Here is a 14,053-nt window from a genome sequence, read left to right as displayed (position 1 = left end):
TGCTGCTACTAATGTAGCAGCAGTTAACATGGATGGCATAGCAGCAATTAATAAAGCAAAGCAAACTCAAACAAAAGGTAAATGCCACCAACTAGGTCAAAAGGACACGACAAAAAGTAATTACAAGCTATAATACTTCAAATGGGTGATCAATAATGTTTCAATTTTAAAAAAAGCAAAAAAACAAAAAACCTCTTAAACTAGGATAATATCACTAATACAATGATGTGTGAAAAAATGAGATGGAAATGACCAACAAAATGAAATAAAAATGAACAAAATATATGAACAATCTAATAACATAAAAGGAAATTTAAATTGTCATCAATACTTAATTAGGTGCTTAAAATCCCTCATAGAGAACTAGACATTTAAAATATATTGAAATACAAGACTTCACCTATTAGATTTGCAAAATTTAATTTTTTGATAACAAACTTGTTAGTGAGACTGTGGGGATACAGGTATTATAATACACTGTGGTGGAATGCCAATGGTAGAGCCCATAAGGAGCAGAAACTCGCAAAATTTAGCAAAATTATACTTGTATATTTACTCTTTTATACTGTAACCCAATATTCAGGAATCTATATCATATGTAACCTTGAAAAATTATAAGGTGAGGTGTCGACAAGATTGTTAATATGACAATACCTATTACTTAGGGTTGGAAACACCCCAAATTTTCATTCATAAGGTTTGCATGAATAATTAGGGTGCATTTTTACAATCATGATTTCTAAACACTGAGTGTAAAATGTTATTGAAAAAACGAACAAACTGAAGACAATGAAGAGATGTACATGTTCATGGATGAGAAAATAAGTAGGGAAAATATATCAATTCTTCCAAATAAATCTATAAATTTTGTTTATATATAAATAACAATTGACATTTTTAACGCAATTTGATAAATTACTAATTCTATATTTCATACGGTTGAGTAAAGGCACAGAAAAGTAAACTCAGTTTTGAAAAAGTACACAAGATACAGTCGCTCGTGGTGACCGTGTGGCTTTAATAGCACACGGCTCCGCGGTCAGGACTGTCACGCCGCGGACTGTGCCTGCCAGCCTGGGGCCGAGGAACCGCCAGGACCGTCGGCCGACGACAGTCCACGCGGGTCCCCCTCAAGGCTGTGCTCGGCGCCTCGTCAGCGCGGACCCCTTGCACCGACCTGGAGCGCCCGTGGGAATCCGTCGTGTCGCTGGAACCCGCTGTCATCGGCCGCAGAGGGGCGGGAGCAGGGAGTGGAGAGCAGGCGGTCGTGCGCTCCTGTCCCCGGGCGGGACGGGCGGCCTGTGGGCGGCAGCTGCAGGCAGGGCCACCAGCAGGCGCCACGGAGAGCGCACGCCGCGACCGCGGCTTCCTGTCCTCGGCTCTGAGAGCCGCGCACCGGCGGCTGCGGGGACGCGGCTGACAGCCTGGCGCGGACCGCGTGTCTTCTGTGCGCGGTGGCGTCTGCGCACGCGCACTGTCCCGCTTAGGGCAGCTCCTGTCACCACAGGTGAACGCCTCAGGGACCCATGTGGTGCTCTGGAGGACACCTCCTGGGAGCCGATGTCTACACTGCAGCCTCCGAGCAGTCGGGGTCGGTACGATCCCCCGTGGCCGTCACCAGGGCCCTGTCCCCTGTCCGGGTTTATGTCTTCTTCCTAGTGGGAGGCGCCCCCAATAGACTGCTAAGAAAACGGTCTTGGGCTGCTAAACGTCCAGAGGCCCTTCCTCGCCTTGTCGGACTCACGTTTGAAGAGGAAAAGCGGAGATCGGAACCGACTCTACACGAGACTCTGAAGGCCGGGCTCCCCTGTCATCTCCCTCTTGAGGCTCTTCCACAGGATCCGTCCCCTGTACCCCCACACGCAGAGTTGACACGGTGTCCCCTGTGCTTCCCCAGTGTGGGGGCGGCGTGTGGACCCATCGTCACTCTCCACGTGGGGACCTCTGGGGACCTCCGGGACCTGTCCCTTCCTCCTTTCTCCCACGGTTCTCTCCTCCTGCCCATCTCCGCGGCTCTTCCTGGAGCGCGTGTTGTTCAGACACTGGCTCTGCCGGACTCGCACTTCCGTTTTCTCTCTCTCTTTCCCTTTTACTCTTTTTACTTTTATATGCTTTTCTTTCAATTGTATCTTTCTTGTTATCCTTTTGTTTTTTTGATCTAATCAGGCTTCCCTTGTGTTATTTTCTCATCTTTCTAGTGAGTTGTTTTCTAATTTAAATTTCAACACTTATGAGCCGCCCCGTGCGGCACTCGGGAGAGAGCGGCGGTGGGAGCGCAGCGGCGCTTCCATTGGTTCGGATCCCACATAGGGATGGCCGGTGTGCTCACTGGCTGAGCGCGGTGCGGGCGACACCACCCCTAGGGTTACAACCCCCTTAACTGTCACTCACACACACACAAAACAAACAAACAAAAATTTCAACAGTTATATTTTTAATTTCTAAATGACCTCATGGTTATTTGATCCATCTTCTCCCTCTTCTACTTTAACAATGTCTGTTCTTCTTCAGTAAGTCCAACAGTTTCTCTCCTATAACTCTGAGGAAGTTAATGGTATTTTCTGTTTCCCTTGCATGATCTCTATTACTTCCAATTCGCTTTTTCCTTTTTTGTTTGTTTGCTTTGGCCTTTTTCATATTAGAGGATTTGCTGAAACTAGAGGATTTGCTGAAACATCTGGGGCCCCTGGCATCTGCTCATGGTAAACAGGGCAGCACGGGAAAGTCTTGCTCATGTGCTGTGGCTTCGTGGCCTGTGGGTGACTCTGTGAGATTCTTTGACTGGGTTCTTGACTGAGGTGCCCAAATCAGCAGAGTGTGTACTGAAGAACTGGACTCCAAGGCCAGATGACATGCATTTGGATTTTTTTTTTAATTTTACAAGTTTCCATGACAATTCCTAACGGATCTTAATGCTGAGAACACCAAAGACTGTTAACACTAGGTATTCATGCCATCGTCAGTCACATAAAGGACACCTACAAATTTAGGATACAGAACTTCCAACAAATAGTCATTTAATACCCGTTATTTGAAACAAAGTGTTTCGTGGATATACGAATTAGAGAGCATCTGGCTTCTTTAAGGGGTAAACAGTGAGGTGGAGCTGAAGATGGAGAGAAGCCCAGAGAGGGGACTAGGAACGTGACAAGTTTGACTTCGCATCTCATAGGCACTTTTCACTTCATTTCTCTCCATTCCTAGCAAAGGCTAAGTGTAATCACAAGATCGGCGCCTCAGCTTGGTTGAGTTGAAGTCAATGCAAGTCCTAGTTCAAAGAGGCCCTGTCCCGCGCTGCTCTCTCGCCAGCAAGAAAGACGCGGTACACACAGGATCCTTCTGCAGTAAAGCTTTAATGCAACTTGAGAGGCAGTGCACAAGCTACTAGGGCGGAGACCCCGAACAACGAAAACCCATCCCCTTATATAGCATTCAGTCCCTCGCTTAGGACGTGTCCTTCCCTGATTGGCGTGGCGCCATCAGCCCAGATGACGCCACGGGAGAGGAAGAGATCGGAGGTAGGGGAATTCCCAGCGCGCGCTCTAGTCTAGTGACTTGTCGGAAGTCAGCGCCATGTTGTAATGGCGGTTACAGCATAGTGTGGGCGGCTCCCCACACCTCCCCCTTCTTTATTATAAAGAGGCTGGTACAAGCTTAATGGCCACAAAATTGTTTCACCAGCAGTCCTGTCTTAGGTCGACCCGTCTCAGACTATGACCTTACCCGTCACAGGTTAACCCTATCGCCACCGGGCACCATGTCTTAGGTCGGTACACTTCTGGGGGAAGTTGCCCGTCTCGGGATCTACTGGAGTGGACTTTGAAAGATGAGGCCAATACGAGCAAGGGCGAACTTCGCTGATCAACTTTCAGGGAGGCCAGCCAAAGGAAGAAAAACAAAAAAGGGGGAGTTGGTAAAATTTATTTCCTGAGCATGGATAGCCAAATATCGGGATTGGCTCCCTGCTCTAGAGCTACAAGCGCTTGGGCTATAACCACCTTGTCTCTCCGTATCTGGGTTGTCAATCTGCAGACCAACCATAGTAAGAGCACAATTCCACCACAAAGAAGCATGCCAACCCCAATTACTCCCGCCCACTCCTTGAAGTGGGACACGGCGGCTCCAATCCAGGAGGACAGTCCATCAGCGAAGGAGGCATCCACTCTTGTTGAATTCACGGACACAATGGCAGAACGTAGCTGGTCCATCAGCGCATCAAAGTCTCCTGTCCAATTTCCTGAAAGATACTGAGACAACTGATTAGACAGCGTAGCATTCCAGCATTGTGCATAGAAACAGGTATCATTGTTGCAAGCAATTTGACTCTCCTCCACCGTTATATTGACTAGAATAAACACAAAGGGGGGATAAAGGCAGACTGGTGTTGGCGGCACAGACACATTTTTCCCAGACTCTATGATGGACACAGAGGATTCAAAGATGTCAGAAGTATTGAATTTAAAGGTAGCATTCCCCCAACTTCCCCCCTTAACAAAGGCAAACGGGGAAAGATCCGTGCAACTACCATTCACCCCACACAACAACCATACATCAAATGGGTTGGTATGGGTCGCCATCAAGGGATTTTGATATGTCCAATTGTAGCCTGGAGAGGTCTCATTATACATAGTACCCATATAAGGTGAAAAGGTAAATTTATCTTTTCTTGCCCACCCCGTCTTTTTAGACTGGCAGCCCGTCCAGGGCGGGGTGTCCCCTGCTACTCTGGATCCCAAGCAATATGGGGCCCATTTTGCCTGTGAGGGAACGCTACTGCTGTTCCCCTTTGGCTCGAAGGCGGGCCAAATTCCTGATATCCAGGTGGCATTGGCTGAGGCTGACTGTGTTGGGAAATCAAACCATGCTGCAGTTTGGTTATACAGTTTTATACAAGGAGCCTCGTCTGTAGATCGGTTAGAAACGATCAAAAAACATAGGCTGCCATCAAGAGTAAAATTCCTATTCCCCCCAATACTAGCTATCTCCTCATCCATAGGTAAATAAGGCAAATCTAAGGTTCTATTGGTACTAAAAAATCGAGGGAACAATTTTGCATCATGGTGAATTGGCATCGGTAGAGGGAACACCGACAGGATTCCCCAGCGTGGTTCCCCCGTCGCAAACAAGGTCAGGGTCAATATCAACAGGATCAGGGGGGGCTCCCATCTCTCTGGTCTTGTCATCCTGTGTCGGTCCCAGAATTGTCCTGGTAAGTCTTTCTGGAGCCCAGAAGGGGTTTTCTTCTTCCTGTTTAAAAACACAAACAGCTCCCCTGGATCTTATCAAGATAGGATCCGGTCCTCTCCATTGTCCCGTTAAAACATCCTTCCACTTTACCAGTTCTTTAGGTCGGTCAGGATCTGAACAATGACGATCAGCGGCCGCATGGCCGTGTGCATCAAGATTTAGGAAGTTAAGGGTAAAGAGCGCCATAGAAACAGCGACTCTCGGGACTGGGGGCAATGACTCCTCAAGTCCCCCTTTTTGTTTTATGAGGTAGGATTTGAGCGTGCGGTGAGCACGCTCCACAATGCCTTGTCCTTGAGGATTATAAGGCAAACCAGTCAAGTGGGTCACATTCATTTGATGACAAAACTGTTTAAACTTTTGAGAAGTGTAGGCCGGTCCATTATCTGTTTTTAGCACCCTGGGCTTGCCCCAAGCGCTCCATGCCTCCAGACAATGTTGGATAACATGTGAGGCTTTCTCTCCTGTTAATGGAGTAGCAAAAAGAACACCTGAACATGTGTCTACCGAGACATGCAGATTCTGAAGCCTCCCAAAGGAGGGGACATGTGTCACATCCATCTGCCAAACTTGCAGTGGCTGGATCCCACGTGGATTAATGCCAACATGCGGGGTGGGCAGAAACTGACAACAATTTTGACATTGAGTAACAATCTCCCTAGCCTCTTTTCTGGTTAAGGCAAATCGACGGCGTAAAGTTTCGGCCGTCACATGAAATTTTGAATGAAAATTTGTGGCTGCATCTAGCCTGGATGATAGGGCAACCGCAACCATTCTAGTAGCCCGATCTGCTAGCTCATTTCCCTGAGTCATCGGACCAGGCAGGCCCGAATGAGCTCTAATATGTGTTATAAACACAGGGAATTTTCTGTTGAGAAGAATGTGTTGAATTTGTTGAAAAATTCGGGCAGGCTTGCTGGAGGGCTTAATTAATCCCGCCACCTCAAGAATCTTAACTGCATTAACCACATAGGAGGAATCTGATACAATATTAATCGGGCCTGGGAAGGTGATAAGGACCTCGAGCACCACTAAGCACTCTACAACTTGAGGTGATTTTTCATTATACTGTTTAGAAAAAGCCTCATTATTAACCACATAGGCACCTACGCCCGTCTTTGATCCATCTGTATACACTACAGTCCCATTCGCAAGTGGTTCTTGAGACACTATGCGTGGGAACACAATAGGTTGATTCAAGGCAAACTGTAAAATCGGATGTCGTGGATAATGATTGTCAATCAGCCCAGCAAAGGAAGTGACCAACACCGCCCAGTCGTTAGAAGTGGCAGCTAACACTTGGACCTGATTCATTGTATAAGGCACTATTAAAATTTTGGGTTCCCTTCCAAAATGGGTAAGGGCTACCTTCAACCCACGGAGTGCAAGCTGAGCAATTGCATCTGGGAACCAAGAGATAACTCTGGCTGGCGACACATTGGGATGAACCCATAGCAAGGGTCCATCTTGCCACAAAACTGCAGTGGGCAATTGAAATGTTTTAAAAATGCATAAATCAAAGGGCTTGGCATCATCTATGCGCTGTAATTGAGCATTTTGTAAGGCACTCTCAACAATTTGTAAGGCTTGAATAGCTGCTGGAGTCAAACTCCTCGGAGAGGAAATATGTGGATCCCCCTCCAGGACATCAAATAAAGGTTTTAACTCAGCAGAAGGGATCTTTAAAAATGGCCGCAGCCAATTTATATCTCCCAATAATTTTTGAAAATCATTTAAGGTATGCAAATTATCCCTACGGATTTCCAGCTTCTGAGGAACTATTTTATCAGGGTAGATGACCGTTCCTAGAAACGAGCCAATCTCCGCAAACTGAACCTTTTCTGTGGCAACTTGAAGCCCCCAGCATCCTAAAGTCTTAAAAAGAAGGGGATATGCGGCCTGTAAAACTTCTAAATCCTTATGACACATTAAAAGATCATCCATATAGTGGATTAGAATCAAAGTTGGGAATTGTTCCCTAATGGGTTCAAGTGCCAACTGAACATATAATTGACACATAGTGGGGCTGTTGGCCATGCCTTGTGGCAAAACTCTCCATTGAAATCTTCTATCAGGTTCCAAATGATTAGTGGCTGGCAGAGTAAATGCGAACCTCTGTCTATCTTTTGGACACAAGGGAATGGAAAAGAAACAATCCTTAATATCTATAATTATTGTTCTCCATGACTTTGGCAAGGCGGAGAGTAAGGGCAAACCTCGTTGTACTGAACCAAACAGGCGCATTTGCGAATTAATGGCTCGCAAGTCATGGAGGAGTCTCCACTTCCCTGATTTTTTCTTGATGACAAAAACAGGGGTATTCCAGGGGGAGACAGAAGGCTCTAGATGACCGAGCTGTAATTGTTCCTCCACCAATCTCGTGGCAGCTTCCAGTTTTTCAGAGGACAGAGGCCATTGAGGAACCCACACCGCCTCCTCTGTAAGCCACGGTATGGGCATCGAGCCCTCAATGGCCCCTAGGAAAAACCCAAGCCCTGTCTGCCGGGATTACCGGAGGGGGAAATCGGCTCGATCCTGCCTTGTTCTCTGCGTCCCAAGCCTCCTCCCTGCTTATAACCCATGTTTTGCATCATCTGTTGGGCCTGTGGGGAATATTCATTTGACAATACAAAGCCCATGTTTTGCAAAACATCTCTTCCCCAGAGATTAACTGGGAGAGGCAATACATAGGGGGTAAACCGTCCCTTTTGTCCTTCTGGCGTCTCCCAAGACAAGGCGGTAGAACTGATTATGGGGCTGGATCGATACCCGAGGCCTTGTAAAGTATGTGAAGATGCTGTGGTGGGCCAGGACCGTGGCCACCAGAAAGAGGACACGATACTCTTGTCAGCCCCCGTATCTAGGATGCCCTCAAATTCTTTCCCGTTTACTTTTAGCTTTAATTTAGGCCTATCTTTGAGGGAGAGAACCAGATAAGCAGAGTCTGTTCCAGAGGAGCCCATCTTCCCCCTATCAATCCCGGGGGGAGTATCATCAGGGAGAAGGACAAGCTGTGCAATTCTGTCTCCCTCACTTATGGAAAAAACCCCCTCTGGACATGAGCACAAGACTTGAACCTCAGAGTGGTCATTGTCGACCACACCTGGATGAACAGCTAAACCTTTTAAGGTAAGTGAGCCTCTGCCTAGTATGAGGCCCATTGTCCCAGTTGGCAAAGGATCAATAGGTTGAACGGGGACCGGCTGAATGCCCATATGGGACATTAATAAGAAGTCGGAGGAGGCGTGCAGGTCCATTCTTGTGTGTCTTCTGACTGGACTTTCTCCCCTTTCCCCTGGCCTCTGTCCACCTTGTTCCCATACTTTTGAGGGCCCTGAGAACGTGGGCCCACCCTCACGTTTTTTGAATCCATCTTGTGTTGGTCCTCAGGTGGCGGGAGGAGTCGCCCCTTGATGTCCCTGACGGAGCGGCACTGACTAGCTTTATGATACCCCTTGCTACAACGGGAGCAAAGGGACACCCTGTCCTTATCTGGGGCGGGACAATCTTTCTTTAAATGTCCCACCTGGCCGCACTTGAAGCAGGTTCTCCTGTTCATCCCCTGCCTCAATGGTCTCTGTGACTGTAGGATGGCGGCAGCCAGCCCTGCATTGGTAAGGGGACCTCCAAGTTCTCGGCATGCTCTGAGCCAATCCTGTAACCCTTTATTTTTTCTCGGGGCTATAGCTGCTCGACATTCTTGTGTAGCCTGTTCAAAAATAAGTTGTTCAACAAGAGGTGCAGCTTGGTCAGGGTCTCCAAAAATACGCCCTGCTGCCTCTGTCATGCGAGCTACAAAATCTGAAAATGGTTCTTGAGGTCCCTGGATAATTTTTGTGAGCTGCCCAGAGGCTTCCCCTTTCTTGGGGAGCGTCTTCCAAGCCTTGATGGCAGTGCTAGAAATTTGAACATAAGCACCCCATGGGAAGGCTGTCTGATCAGCGGCAAATTGGCCCTGGCCTGTTAACATATCAAAAGTCCAAGTCTGCTGCTCAGGGGTCAACGCGACAGCGTTTGCCCTGGCTTGAGCCTGTGCCGCCTCATGCCATAGCGCCTTCCATTCCATGTATTGGCCCATTGTAGGAAGGGCAGCTTTAGCCAGCATTTGCCAATCCGCAGGTGTCATGGCGGCGCCGGCAAATCTTTCTAACATTACTACAGTGAAATTGGCATTTACCCCATACTTTCTAACTGCCTCGGCAAGATCTTTGATTTGGCTGTACTCAACAGGGGCATGGATTCGCCCTCCGCCTTCCACCTCAAAAACTGGGAAGGCGGCTTGCACCTTTCTCCTCACTTTATCAGGAAGAAAAGAAAGAGGATTGGAGCGCCCCTCATAGGGAGGAGGTGGAGGTGCTGAAGGCGCAGCTCGTGCGGGAGCCATTGGGGGCGGCCGCTTCTCCTGCTTCCTAAAGGGCCTCCTCCACCCATCGGGGTGATACCTTTCCTCCTCATATCTAGCGGCTTCCTCCTCTAGATCTGATTCCTCACTAGAGTCGAGGGAGTCAGAGTCTGATTCCCCTATGTTCAAGGCCTCTAAATCCTCCACAGGGTAAGGGCCCCCCCTTTTCTTTTGAACCTCACTCGGGTTATAAATCACTCCCTCGTCTGCGGACTTACCGGGAGGTCCTTTTTCCGTTTTCACTCCCTTGTCTGTAGACTCACCGGGAGGGTCCTTTTCCTTGTAGGAGACGTCTCTCCTCTTGCGGGTACCCATCCTCTCACTTCGCTCAGATTCTGACATGCTGTCCTGAACTTCCTCTAAAGTATTTTGTCCCTCCGTCACCACCAGCCTACAGCCCTCATCTTCTAAGCAGTTCTTAACAAACTTCCATATTGTCTTGGTGCCAGGTCTCAGGTCCCCTTCGAGATATTTGCGATCGAGGTCTCTGCCCAGTTTGTTCCAGGAGGTCAGGGTTAGGGAGCCAGAACAAGCATACCATGGAGCTACCCGGTCGACCTCTTTCACAAAATTCTTAAGGACGCAGTTCCCCACCTTAATTCCACGTTGACTCAGTACTGCATCCAAAGCAGAAATAGTGGACTGTGTGGATCCCATAATGCCCCTTTATCTACAGGGGGAACTTAATTTACTGGAGAGGCACCGCGGCTTATCGTAACACAAACCGCTTCTTTCACAGAAGTGACGGGTCCAATCCCAAGCTGGGGACAAGCATACCTTTCTGAGCTTACCTCCCTGCAGTTCTGAATCCTCCTCGTTGCCAAGGGGTCTCCGAGGGTGCTGAAGATGACACAAGTTCCCGGGTTTCGGCACCAGATGTCCCGCGCAGCTCTCTCGCCAGCAAGAAAGACGCGGTACACACAGGATCCTTCTGCAGTAAAGCTTTAATGCAACTTGAGAGGCAGTGCACAAGCAACTAGGGCGGAGACCCCGAACAACGAAAACCCATCCCCTTATATAGCATTCAGTCCCTCGCTTAGGACGTGTCCTTCCCTGATTGGCGTGGCGCCATCAGCCCAGATGACGCCACGGGAGAGGAAGAGATCGGAGGTAGGGGAATTCCCAGCGCGCGCTCTAGTCTAGTGACTTGTCGGAAGTCAGCGCCATGTTGTAATGGCGGTTACAGCATAGTGTGGGCGGCTCCCCACAAGGCCCTGAGTCTTCTGCTTGGGAGCCAATCCACACCATGACAGACAGATGTGATGGGTTTTAATCGTTAGCAGGGTTGAAGTTGTCCAGGAGAACATGGGAAAATGAAAATTCTGAGAAGAAAGGAGGGAAGCAGCTAAAACTACCATGGAGCAGGGCCGGCCCGTGCGCACTTGGAGAGTGCGGTGCTGACAGCACCACATCAAGGGATAGGATCCCCTTACCGGTCTTCTTTAAAAAAAAAAAAAAGTCATTTTTTTTCAACTGAATAACTTGTCTCCATTCCTTTTTATTATAGAATAAGAGGTGGTTCTGTGTTAAGTATTTTGGCACTTGGAAATAATAAAACCAAAATTAGAAATGGAATGTAGTTCTAAAACCTCATCAAATTACAGTGATAGCTATAGTAATCAAATCCATAAAAGATTCTTAAGTAATTATGACACTCAAAATTCAGAGCTACATGCAAGTCACAAATATATTTAAAGTTAAAACTCATAGCAATATTAAAAACTTAGCAGCACAGTCACCTCCCTTGCCTTGCTGTATGTATCAATCCTTTCAAAGAAGCAGCCTCTCCTAAAGCAATTGTCATTTCACTAAATTGATCACCTGCCTCAAACTCCTTGACATTTGAAGCTATTCTTCCAGAGTCATCATTTTAATTTCCCTCCCATGACTTGGAATCACCAGCCTCAATACATTTGCATTGTTCCCTGTACTATTCCACAATGGGGGACAAAAAGCCTACCCTTGCCTTATCTGTGAGCATCTTTTTTCCTTGCAATCAGCTTATTCTCCATAGCAGCAGAGTATCTCTCTGTTGCATATTATTCCAATATGATCATGTAGAGTCCGGCTGGTAGCTCAGCTGGTTAGAGCACAGCCACGTATCACCAAGGTCAAGGGTGTGGATCCCTATATTGGCCAGCCACACACACAAAGATTCCAATATGATCATATATTTTACCTAATAGGAGCAGATGACACTGTTTTTGTTTTGTTTTGCTTTTTAATTAAATAAACTTGAAAAATATCTGTTTCTTTCAGACCTCTAGAATTTTCTAGGGCTTACTAAGGTTTATCAATTTCTCTCTTGTAAACACACACATACACAGAGTGCCTAGAACCCAAGTTGGAAGTTACAGCAGAAAGAAGATACTACATAGGCACAAAAAGAACAGCAAGAAAACTCCAATTCTGATGTTTTACAGGAATGATATTTCCCTTTGCAAAACATGTGTTCTTTCCATTTCTTTGCCTCTTGTAACTTAACACGTCACCCCTCTCCCAAATATCATCTACTTTCCACTAAACTTACTTGCTTTAATGCTCTTCTTTTTTAAAAGTCAAGCTCATTTGCCACTTTCTGCAAAATAGCTTCTCTCAATTCTCCAAAAAGTAATCTATTGTCCATTTTCTACTCAGCATCGTTCCAGAGCCTCCCCCAATATTGTTGACATTCTCGTCAATACCACATCTTTAAATGATAGTCCTAAACATAAAAGAAAAGCACCTCGATGGTCATATTGTTTGGATCATTTCTTTTGTCATGGGTGTCAGAATTTTTCACAGATTTTTCTCATTCAGTTGCATGCCAGGACAAATGAACCATAATTTTCTACTAATGTTTACGAAATTTGTAATCATCTTCTAACTAAGATGTCATGAGACGCCCTTTCCTCCCTACACATGTGTACGTATCTGCATCCCCTATTCCTAGGGGCATTCTGCAGGAGATGAAGTGAGAGGGCTCCCTTGACTAGTGCGGGTGTCCAAGGTCAGCATGCTGGGGTGTCAGTTTCCTGGGATTGCCTGTGACACTGCTATCAAGGCCATGCACAGAAGCAAGAGGAATGTGTTGGCCAGAGAAGGAAGACCCAGTGGGCTACCTTAGGGGTTCAGAGGTGTCCCCTGAGACTGAGCGTGAAGAAACCCACAGTAAGTAGGACAATCAAGGAGGCTAAAGTGAACAGCAGAAGTCAAGGCAGGATGGTGACTCTGGGAAATCTTTGTGCCCAGGCAGTTCCTGGCTGAAGGAAGTGGTCGGCAGACAGAATTCAAGGGCTGGCAGGTTATCAGGCAGCATGTTCATGGTGACCTTCCATCTGGGTATTCTTGATGAATCCTGTTTCACATGTTTCCAGACAATTCATTCATCAGTATGTGGCACCTATTACTTGCCAGGTGCTGGGCTGGAGGCCTGGAATAGGGCCAGACCGAGGTGTAGACTCTGCTCCTGGGTTGCTGACTCTCAGGTGAGTGGGGCTAAGGATCATGACATAATGCAGAGTGATAACATGTGTAGGTAGAGCACCAGGTAATCAAATCATAGACTCTTCTCAAGTGCAGCACTTCAGGGAGTATTTATGGAGCCCCCGTGTTAGGCCCTTCCTGGATTCTGCACACAATATAGTGATAGAGTTGCTGTCTCCCAGGACCAGTAGGCTGTGGGCTGGGATAGTGTTGACAGCAGTGGATCTACATCACAGCAATGGATGTGTGTCTGGTGTAAAGAAAATGGGGTGTGAAGCCAAAGTATGGGGGTGGAATCCTGATTGTGTCAACAATGGATATTTTATACAATTTGAAAAGAATTGCTGAACATATATCTGCATACTTTCATCTAATGGGGATATAAAGTTATTCCATAAATGGAATCTTCCTCAATTCTAGTTATGTTTGCATTGAACATGAGCACTTATCCCTGCCATTCAATGATTTTGAAAATAGGATTGGAATTTGTGAATAGTATTTCTTACTTACTTACCTCTTACACATCAGTTACATGTTGCCGTCATCTTAATGGACAAACGCCTCTGGTTCTTCTCTGCAAGTGGTGTTCATTTCCTACCATCTTCAGGTAGATTCCTAACCTAGAATATTCTGATGGCCTCCTAGATCACTTTCCTCTCTTAGAATGTCAGGCACTCGATAGCACGTCTTCTCCTCTTTCTTATCCTGGGATCATCTCCCAAGCCAGGGTGCAGCTGAATCAGCTCTTTCTCCAGCTCTCGGCACCATGCTTGGCATATGGTGGATACAAACAGAGAGAACAGAGGAGACAGAGCACAAGACTCTAGAGACAGGCGTGTTACAATGACATTTAGAAAGTGACACCTTCTCACTTTTGATCCTGTATTGGTTAGAAGTGAGTCACTAAGTCCAGTCCACACTGCAGGGCAGGGGATTACG

At 47.0% G+C, this 14,053-nt stretch overlaps 1 pseudogene; it reads right to left on the bottom strand.

Moving 5' to 3' along the window:
- Positions 1 to 10,306, bottom strand: part of LOC134369036 (F-box-like/WD repeat-containing protein TBL1X) — a 209,462-nt pseudogene extending 199,156 nt beyond the window's left edge.
- Positions 10,307 to 14,053: the final 3,747 nt, after the last annotated feature.

Source organism: Cynocephalus volans, unplaced genomic scaffold (genome assembly GCF_027409185.1).
Source record: "Cynocephalus volans isolate mCynVol1 unplaced genomic scaffold, mCynVol1.pri scaffold_35, whole genome shotgun sequence".
In the NCBI taxonomy this organism is placed as follows: Eukaryota; Metazoa; Chordata; class Mammalia; order Dermoptera; family Cynocephalidae; genus Cynocephalus; species Cynocephalus volans.
The sequence above is the reverse complement of the archived record's forward strand: the minus strand, read 5'-3'. Positions and strand labels throughout refer to the sequence as shown.